At 38.2% G+C, this 11,084-nt stretch overlaps 1 non-coding gene across 1 annotated transcript; it reads left to right on the forward strand.

The window, feature by feature from the left end:
- Positions 1-9,851: 9,851 nt before the first annotated feature.
- LOC127109871 (small nucleolar RNA R71) lies at positions 9,852-9,958 on the forward strand. Its single transcript, XR_007797119.1, has one exon. It is a non-coding gene; the product is annotated as a small nucleolar RNA R71 (small nucleolar RNA).
- Positions 9,959-11,084: the final 1,126 nt, after the last annotated feature.

An 11,084-nucleotide genomic window follows, 5' to 3' on the forward strand; every position in this document is an offset into this window, starting at 1 on the left:
GTTATCTCCTACAACGAGTACGAGAAGATAACTAACAGAGAAACAACCAAAGATATATTTGACTCCTTGAAAATGACGCACGAAGGCAATAATCAAGTAAAGAGACTAAGGCTCTGGCCTTAATCCAGAAGTATGAAGCCTTCAAAATGGATGATGATGAAGTTGTTGAAGTGATGTTCTCAAGGTTCCAAACCTTAGTTGCAGGACTCAGGGTTCTGGATAAAGGATATACTACAACAGATCAAGTCAAGAAGATAATCAAAAGTCTTCCTAAGAAGTGGAGACCTATGGTTACTGCTCTGAAGTTATCCAAGAATCTGAACAATATAAGTCTTAAAGAACTTATCATCTCCCTCAGAGGTAATGAAATAGAGCTAGAAGAAGATGAATCTTAGAAGAAAAGAAAATTTGTTGCTCTAAAGTCTAGATCAGAAAGAAGAGAGCCAGAAATGAACAAAGCCTTTCAAGCTGAAGAGGAAGAAGATGATGACTCTGAAAATGAAGATTTTGGTGATGAAGAAGAATTATCTCTTCTTTCCAGAAGAATCAAACAACTCTGGAGAAAAAGACAAAAAAACTTCAGAAGGCCCAAACAGAAGGGAGACCGTCCAAATTCAACCTCTAGAGGCATACCCAACAAGGAAGTAACATGTTATGAATGCAAAGAACCTCGGCACTACAGAAATGAATGTCCAAAGCTAAAGAAGTATATCTCCAGAAAGGAAAGCTTCAAGAAGAACTCATTGAAAGAAAAGTAGAAAGGACTCATGGAAACATGGGACGACTCTGAATCCGAAGAGGAGCAAGCAAACATAGCATTCATGGCCACTATCTCTGGAAGTTCATTTGAAATAGAGTCTGACTCTGAAGAGGCATTCTCTGACTTTTCTCGTTATGATTTGGAAGCCTGTTTATTAGAATCTATAAGCTTGTATCAGAAGCTTCAACAGAAATTCAAGAACCTGAAAAAGGTTCATGAAGAGATTCTTGAAGAATGTGATAAGCTTCAGAAAGAAGTTTCGGAACTCAAAAATAACAATTTTATTCTTGAAAGAGAAAACGAATTTTCAACCAATAAATGTTCAAAACTTGAAGAAACTCTTTTTAAAGCTCTACCTACTTCTGACACTATCATATACAAATAAGAAAAAGCTTTTCAGAAATTTCTAAACAACAGTCTAGAAAGAAGTAAAATGGCTTATATGATCTATAGTGTAATTCATAATAGAAAAAGAGGAATTGGTTATGACTCTGATGAAGATGATCTGAAACCTTCTATAGAAAGCAAATCAAAATCTCCTTTTTCTTATCATTATACGTCTGCACAGACACATAAGTTTATAGAAAACCCAAAGTTTTCAGAAACTCTGGAAGAACTAATCCTAAAGGACCCAAAAGATTATGGATACCAAAAGATAAAATAGTATATGTTGAAGATCTCCTATGCAGCAAAGTTCAAACACCAGTCATGGTACCTGGACCCTGGATGCTCGTGACACATGACGGCAAGAAAGCATATGATCTCAAACCTGGAACTTAAAGATGCAGGTTTCGTAGGCTTTGAAGGAAATCAGAAAGGAAGAATCATAGGATCTGGAACAGTTGGTAATGGATCTCTTCCCTCTATTTCTGATGTCCTTTATGTTGAGGGATTAATGCATAATTTGTTATCCATAAGTCAACTAAGTGATAACGGGTATGATATTATCTTTAATCGAAAAACGTGCAAAGCTGTTAATTAGAAAAATGGCACAATCTTTTTCACTGGAAAGAGGAAAAACAACATCTATAAAATAAAACTTTCAGATTTGGAAAACCAAAGCGTAAAATGCTTGATGTCTGTTAATGAAGAGCAATGGGTGTGGTATAGACGCTTGAGTCACATTAGCTTGAGGAGGATTTCTCAGCTAAATAAACTTGAGTTAGTCAGAGGCCTACCTAAGATGAAGTTTTCTTCAGATTCTCTTTGTGAAGCATGTCATAAAGGGAAATTTTCTAAAACCACTTTCAAAACCAAAAATATTGTTTCCACCTCTAAACCTTTGGAACTTCTACACATTGATCTTTCTGGACAAGTTAAGACAACGTCGGTCAATGGTAAGAAGTATGGACTTTTCATTATTGATGATTATAGTCATTGGACATGGGTTAAATTCTTAAGGCACAATAATGAGTCACATTCTGTGATCACCAGTTTCTATTAAAAGTGTAAAAGGAATTTGACTCTAAGATAATCAAAATTAGAAGTGATCATGGTGGCGAATTTGAAAACAAATTTTTTGAAGAAATTTTTGACTCTAATGGAATATCCCATGATTTCTCTTGTCCTAGAACTCCATAATAAAATAGAGTTATAGAAAGGAAGAATAGGACTCTCCAAGAAATAGCTAGAACCATGATCAATGAGACTAATGTGGCTAAGCGCTTCTGGGCAGAAGCTGTGAATATAACATGTTACATTCAAAATAGAATCTCTATCAGACATATTCTAGAGAAGACTCCTTATGAACTATGCAAGAGAAGAAAACCCAACATTGTTTATTTCCATCCTTTTGTATGCTCTTGTTTTATTCTGAACACTAAAAACAATCTGAACAAGTTTGACTCTAAGGCACAAAAGTGTATTATGTTGGGATACTCAGAACGTTCTAAAGGATATCGAGTATGCAATACAGAAACACAAATTATGGAGGAATCAATTCATGTCATATTTGATGACAAACTTAACTTTGAAAAGTCAAAGCTAGTTGAGAAATTTATAAATCTTGAGATCACACTTGCAGGTCCTGAAGAAAAGGCAATTGGTTCTGAAGAAGTAGGAAGAGGAACTTCAAAAGCACATGAAATCACAATCAGTCAGAAAAGACAAAGAAATAGGCATAATTTCTTTAAAGAACTAATTTTGGGCAGCAATGATAAACCTGTCAGAACAAGATCAACATTCAAAGTTTCTGAAGAAACACTTTTGAGACTAGTATCTCTAATAGAGCCAACATCATGTGAAGAAGCTCTTCAAGATAACGAATGGATTATGGAAATGAAAGAAGAACTTGATCAGTTTTCCAAAAATGACGTTTGGGATCTTGTACCAAGACCCAAGGAAACCCATGTGATTGGAACAAAATGGGTTTACAGAAACAAGCTAAATGAAAAGGGTGAAGTTGTCAGAAACAAAGCATGGTTGGTGGCACAGGGTTATAGTGAACAAGAAGAAATTAACTACAATGATACCTTTCCTCCAGTCGTGAGGTTAGAATCTATTTGTCTCCTTGTATCCTTTGATGTAAATTATTCCATTAAATTATATCAAATGGACGTCAAAAGTGCATTTCTGAATGGTTACATTTTTGAAGAAGTGTATGTCCATCAACCTCCTGGCGTTGAAAATTCAAAACTTCCAAAACATGTTTTCAAACTTAAGAAATCTCTTTACGGTCTGAAACAATCTCCCAGAGCTTGGTATGAAAGACTTAGTTCATTTCTTATGGAAAATGATTTTATCAGAGGCAAAGTGGACTCCACTCTTTTTTGTAAAAACATCATAAACGATCTTATGATTTGTCATATTTATGTTGATGACATAATATTTGGCTCTGCTAACCCCTCAGTTTGCCAAGAATTTTCTGAGTTAATGCAGGCAGAATTTGAGATGAGCCTAACGCAAGAACTGAAGTTCTTTCTGGGCATTCAAATCAATCAAACATCATAAGCCACATATGTCTATCAAAACAAATACATAAAAGATCTTCTGAAGAAATTTAACATGTCAGAAAGGAAACCAACCAAGACTCTCATGCATGCTACTTGCATTCTGGAGAAGGAAGAGGTAAGTTAAAAGGTTTGTCAGAAACTTTATCATGGTATTATAGGTTCTCTCCTTTATCTGACTGTTTCTCATCCAGATATAATATTCATCATATATGTGTGTGCTAGATTTCAGTCATATCCAAGGGAATCTCACTTAACTGCTGTTAAGAGAGTCCTTAGGTATCTGAAAGGAACACCTAACCTTGACTTGATGTATAAGAAAACATCAAAGTACAAGCTTTCTGGGTATTGTGATGAAAATTATGATGGAGATAGATTAGAATGCAAAAGTACATCTTGGAACTGTCAGTTTCAAGGAGGAAACCTCATCTCATGGGCAAGCAAAAGACAATCAACCATTGCACTATCAACTGTGTGATGATTCCGCCCACATGGATGACTCCTTCGGTAGATCTGGAGATACCGCTGAGACTATATAACAAAAAGTTCCCACATGCTACTGGGCGAGACTGGGATGCACAAAATAGTAGGAAGATCTCCTCTTCACTCAGTAATGTCTCTGCATCCGGCCTTTTCAGGAAGGAATGTGCCAATATCATCTGAAAGTATCTGAAGGCGGGGTTATGTATAACATGAGATAGCTGCGTAGATGGATCCTGGCTTCCGCCACCTGAGATATCACTCCAAAACTTCTCAACCTCCTTACCCAGAAAATATCCCATAGGTGTCTCCGGGATAGCATCAGGAGTCGTCTGGAAACCCAGTAGGTCGCCGAACTCTTTCTGGCCGAAAGAGTACTCAACTCCAAAGAGCCTGAAAGCAGCATACCCATCTGGTCCAGAGTATGGGTCATAGTCGAATGAACTCATGAACTCCAATGTCAGGTTCCTGTAGGTGTTACTCAAGTCATCAGCAAACTCGTCCCAGTGAAGCTGGTGGCTAAGGAATCGGATACTCGACTCGATACCCAGTGCCTCCATACAGTGCTGATCAGGATAACATGTGGGTGCCATAGGGCGGTGATACAGAGCGATGTAGCACTCTCTCTGAGCATTATCTCTATAGGCCACGTGCATGTTATCGAAATCCTGCATCCTGTAAAAGTTAAGAAAGTGATCCTGAAAGTGCAAACCATTCAAATTTTAGTCTCAATGCAAAATATGATAAAATAAAATTAAAATTAAATTAAATAAATGCGAAAAAGTAAAATGAAAGAAAAACCATGGGTTGCCTCCCACGCAGTGCTTGTTTAACGTCATTAGCTTGACGATTAGAATTTATACACCTGTAGTAGTAGGAATTGGTGGATCAATCAGGGCGTGGCTCGATTAGTATGCTGGAATGTCTCCTCCTTCGTAGAGCTTCAGTCTTTGTCCATTTACAATGAATGGACTACAGGTTTCGTTCTTGATTTCTACGGCTCCGGATCTCAGAATCTTGGATACTTCGAAAGGACCAGTCCATCTTGAACGTAGCTTTCCAGGGAAGAGTCGTAACCTAGAGTTGAAAAGGAGAACAGGATCGCCTATATTGAAGTTTTTCTTTACTATTCTTTTGTCGTGATAGGCTTTTGTTCTCTCTTTATATAGTTTTGCATTCTCGTAGGCAGATTGCCTAAGTTCTTCTAGTTTATGAATGTCTAGGGTACGCTTTTCTCCAGCGGCTAGGTAGTATAAATTCAAAGTTTTAATGGCCCAATAGGCCTTATGCTCTAATTCGAACGGTAAGTGACAGGATTTTCCATAGACTAGTTGGTAAGGAGTAGTTCCTATAGGGGTTTTGAAAGCGGTTATGTAGGCCCATAATGCTTCTTGAAGCTTCTGAGACCAGTCTCTCCTAGAAATAGAAACAGTTTTCTCTAGGATTTGTTTTATCTCCCTATTAGATACTTCTACTTGGCCACTAGTCTGTGGGTGGTATGGTGTTGCTACTCTATGCCTAACTCCATATTTTCTTAAAAGTTTGTCAAATATTCTCGATATGAAGTGTGATCCTCCATCGCTTATGACTAAACGTGGTGTTCCAAATCTAGGGAATATATAGTTTTTAAATAGTTTGATTACTACCCTAGTATCGTTTGTGGGTGCAGCTATAGCTTCAATCCACTTAGACACATAGTCTACAGCTACTAAAATGTACCTATTTCCTAAGGATGGTGGGAAAGGTCTCATGAAATCTATACCCCATACGTCAAAGAGTTCTACTTCCTGAATGTTTCTTAGAGGCATTTCATCACGCCTTGAAATGTTTCCTGTGCGTTGGCATCTATCACATTTGACAATGCGAGCATAGACATCACGCCACATGGTAGGCCAGAATAGGCCAGCTTGAAGAATCTTGGCGTATGTCTTAGAGGTGCTCGCATGTCCACCGTAAGGTGCAGAATGACAATGCTCGATAATACGATTTACCTCTTCTTCTGGAACGCAACGGCGAAAAATGCCATCTTTACCCCTTTTGAAAACGAGTGGTTCGTCCCAATAGAAGTTTCTCACATCGTGGAAGAATTTCTTCTTGCGGTGGCAGTCAAGATCAGGGGGTACTATATCAGCAGCTAGGTAATTAACGAAGTCTGCATACCAGGGTACGTTACTTATTGCTAAGGAATTTTGGGGATGCTCATGAGGGCTTAGGTTATTATCTTCAATGGTTTCTACTCTAGCTATCAGTCTATCATAGGCGAAATCATCATTTATGGGTACTAGTTCTGGTTTTAGATGTTCTAGCCTAGAAAGGTGATCGACTACTACATTTTCAGTGCCTTTTTTATCTCTTATATCTAAATCAAACTCTTGTAGAAATAGAATCCATTGGAGTAACCTGGGCTTGGCATCTTTTTTACTTAATAGGTAACGAATGGCAGCATGATCGGTGTAAACTATAATTTTTGCTCCTACTAGATAAGATCTAAATTTGTCTATAGCGAAAACTACAACGAGTAATTCTTTTTCAGTTGTTGTGTAGTTAAGTTGGGCAGCATCTAGGGTTCTACTGGCATAATAAATGGCATGTAATTTTTTATCTTTCCTTTGTCCTAGAACGGCTCCAACTGCATAATCACTAGCATCGCACATTATCTCAAAAGGTTCTGACCAATCAGGTGGTTTCATAATGGGTGCTGAGATTAATGCTTGCTTTAAAAGATTAAATGCGTCATTACATTTTTCATTGAAAATGAATTCAGCATCTTTCATTAAAAGTCTAGTTAAAGGTTTAGTTATTTTGGAGAAGTCCTTAATAAAACGCCGGTAGAATCCAGCGTGTCCAAGAAAGCTTCGGACTTCTCTGATGGTTTTTGGTGGTTTTAGGTTTTCTATAACTTCTATTTTAGCTTTATCTACCTCTATACCTTTTTCAGAAACTATATGTCCTAAAACTATTCCTTCGGTTACCATGAAATGACATTTTTCCCAGTTTAGCATGAGGTTCACCTCCACGCATCTCTCCAGGATTTTCTCAAGGTTAGCAAGACAATTATGGAAATCAAATCTGCAAACCGAGAAATCATCCATAAACACTTCCATGATACCATCTAGGTAATCTGCAAAGATTGACATCATGCAGCGTTGGAAAGTAGTTGGGGCGTTACAGAGGCCGAATGGCATTCGTCTGTAGGCAAAAGTTCCATAAGGGCATGTAAAGGTAGTTTTTTCTTGATCTTCGGGTTGGATAGGTATTTGGAAGAATCCAGAGTATCCATCTAGATAGCAGAAGTAAGAGTGTTTGGCTAGACGCTCCAACATTTGGTCTATAAATGGTAAAGGGAAATGATCCTTTCTAGTTGCTTTATTTAATTTTCTATAATCTATACACATCCGTCATCCTCCTTCTAATCGTTTTGCTACATGTTCGCCTTTATCGTTTTGCACGACTGTGATGCCTCCCTTTTTAGGTACTACATGCACATGGCTCACCCACTTACTATCCGAGATCTGGTAGATGATACCTACCTCAAGTAACTTAAGAACTTCCTTTTTAACGACATCACTCATTATAGGGTTTATTCTTCTCTGATGTTCTCTGGAGGGTTTTGAATCTTCTTTGAGCGAAATCCGATGCATGCATACGGATGGGCTTATACCTTTTAGGTCAGAGATATTATATCCTAAGGCTAAGGGATATCTTCGTAAAACGTCTAAAAGTTGGTTCGTTTCCTCTTGGCTCAAGGTAGCACTGACTATAACTGGACGGTTCATCTTTTCATCGAGGAACTCATATCTCATGTTCTTAGGCAGTTCCTTAAGTTCTAAGGTTGGTTTCTTAGGGCATGGCATAGGATCTGGAGTAAGGGATAAACATTCGTAAAGGTTATCATCGATGTAGGGTTTCTTAAAGTCATCATCTTCCCTTATGAGAGTTGATGGTAGCTTAATTGTTTTTATAATTTCTTTTTGTTCTAATTCTCTAACACATTCATCAATGATATCTAAGGCATAACACGAGTCTCCCATCACAGGTGCCATAAGAAATTTCGAAAGTATAAATTCTATTTTCTCGTCACCTACCTCAAATGTCAACTTTCCTTTCTTGACATCTATTATGGCTCCTGCAGTCGATAAGAATGGTCTACCTAGAAGGATTGGTATATCATTGTCCTCTTTGATGTCCATGACAACAAAATCAGTAGGGATAAATAACTGACCTATCCTAACAGGAACATCTTCTAAAATGCCTATCGGATATTTAACAGATCTATCGGCTAACTGAAGTGACATCTTAGTGGGTTGTAATTCTCCTAAGTTTAACCTCTCACAAACTGCTAAAGGCATTGGGCTCACACTAGCTCCTAAGTCTAGAAAAGCTTCTTGGATGACATGATTACCCAAAAGGAAAGGAATGGAGAAATTTCCAGGATCTTTATCTTTCTTTGCTAATTTGTCCTCGGAAATAGCATTACATTCCAAAGGCTTCGGATCGTCAAGTCTACTTTTGTTGGTAAGGATGTCTTTGAGAAACTTTGCATAAGAAGGTATTTGGGTGATGGCTTCTGTGAAAGGGATTTCTACATGAAGTTTTTCTATAATTTTAATAAATTTTTGATACTGTTTATTGATCTGGGTTTGTTTGAGTCTTTGCGGATATGGTATAGGTGGTTTATATGGCGGGGGTGGTACGTAAGTTTTATCTTTAGGTTCTTCTCCTTTTTCTCGACCTTCATGGTTTTCAGGTTTCTCTGGTTCCTTTACTTCGTCCGGTGGCTTGGTACATTCCTTAGAAGTTTTGGGTTCACTCAATCTAGGGTTTGGTGGCTCATCATAAGCGTTCCCACTTCGTAGGGTAATGGCATTGGCTTGTCCTCTCAGATTTTCTTGAGGTTGTCCAGGGAATTGTCCTCCAGGTGCAGTCTGAGGGGCTTGGTTTAAGGCTACCTGAGAGATCTGGGTTTCAAGCATCTTGGTATGAGTAACTATTTGGTCAACCTTGGTTCCTAACTGAGTAATCAATTCGTTAACATGAATGTTTTGGTTCATGAACTCATTATTTTGTTGGGTTTGAGCGGTGATAAAATTTTCCATAATTTTCTCAAGGCTCGGCTTTGGTGGTACAGGTTGCATAGGTTGATTTGATCTAGGGGCTTGATAACTAGGTCTCGGAGGTGCATTATTTTGAATAGGGTTATTGTTTTTATAGGAGAAGTTCGGATGATTCCTCCATCCAGGGTTATAGGTATTCGAATATGGGTTCCCTTGGGTGTAGTTCACTTGCTCAGAGTGGGTTTCGTTTAATAGACTGCATTCTGCAGATTGGTGTCCTTTGGTTCCACATATCTCACAATCCGACGAAACTGCGGCTACAGCATTTGGGTTTATGCACATATGCTCGACCTTAAGGGCTAATGCGTCCCTTTTAGCTTGCATCATGTCTATAGAGCTTAGTTCATGCACTCCTCCTTGGGCTTCCTTCTTCTCTACTGTCGCTCATTCGACTCCCCATGATTGATGGTTTTGAGCCATATCTTCGATGAGGGCACTAGCTTCAGGATAAGGTTTGTTCATCAGATCACCGCCTGCAGCAGCGTCGATGGTCATCTTTGTGTTGTAATGAAGTCCATTATAGAAGGTTTGAATGATTACGAATTTTCTAAACCATGATGTGGGCATGCTCGTAATAACTCTTTATATCTCTCCCAAGCTTCGAACATCGATTCTCCTTGGTTTTGGGTAAATCTAGTTATATGGTTTCGAAGAATGGAGGTCTTACTCGGGGGAAAATATCTAGCAAGAAAAACTCTTCTAAGGTTATCCCAAGTCATAATGGAATTGGGTGGAAGGGAATCTAACCATGATAGGGCTTTATCTCTGAGGGAAAAAGGAAATAATCTTAAACGTATTGCCTCAGGAGAAGCTCCATTGGTTTTAAAAGTGTCTGCTAATTGAAGAAATATTTTTAAATGTTGGTTTGGGTTCTCAGTAGCGAGACCTGTGAATTGTCTCTGTAGCACTAGTTGCAACAGGGATGGTTTAAGTTCAAAATTATTAGCTGGGATGGTTGGGTTTACTATACTAGAACTAGGTTCTTCATTAGATGGTTGAGCGAAATCTTTAAGAGGTCTTTGGTTTTGATCTTCGGCCATAGCTCTCTTAATTCTCTGAAAGAATAAACGTGCGCGAGCGTAACGTTCAGGTTCTGCCAGAGGGTATACTAAGCTTAAACTTCTGGTGTTGCGAGTTCTTCGCATTGACCAGCGGGAAATAGCCTAAGTCTAAACGATATAACAATAGGAAAATGAAATTTGACGAAATTGGTCCCCGGCAACGGCGCCAAAAACTTGATGCGGTGTTTCGCAAGTATACGAACGCGTCAGAGTAATATAAAAGATTTTCGAATCCACAGAGACCAAGTGTCAATCTATCGTTATCTATTGTTATGGTGTTTATCAAAGGCAGTCGAAATAGGTGTTTTTGGAGTGTGCAATGAAAAGTAAAGTGTTGAATAAAGATTAATTAATAAAGACAGGGTCGAATGTAATTCACGTAATCAATCAATAATCCATGTACTTGCTAATAGAGCTACTTATGGGCAGTGTTTCCTACTTTGAAAAGAACTAATTTAACAGGAACTGTCGCTTTCGCGTATTCAGAACCGAGTTGTACTCCCTAATCAAACCCTCTTATTGTCACTTATAAAAAGGCGCGCATTGCGTTAGAGTAGTAAACCTATTTTTAAGAAATATAGTATCTTGACTAAGTTGAAAAGTATTATAACCTGGATTTCTTAACCAAAAGAGGTTCTCACGAACCAGACTCTAAACTTATAAACGCGTCCGAAAATAGTTTTAAAATCTCTTTTCTTCTTAAGTTAAAAACTCCTAATGA

Source organism: Lathyrus oleraceus, chromosome 7 (genome assembly GCF_024323335.1).
Source record: "Lathyrus oleraceus cultivar Zhongwan6 chromosome 7, CAAS_Psat_ZW6_1.0, whole genome shotgun sequence".
NCBI lineage: Eukaryota > Viridiplantae > Streptophyta > Magnoliopsida > Fabales > Fabaceae > Lathyrus > Lathyrus oleraceus.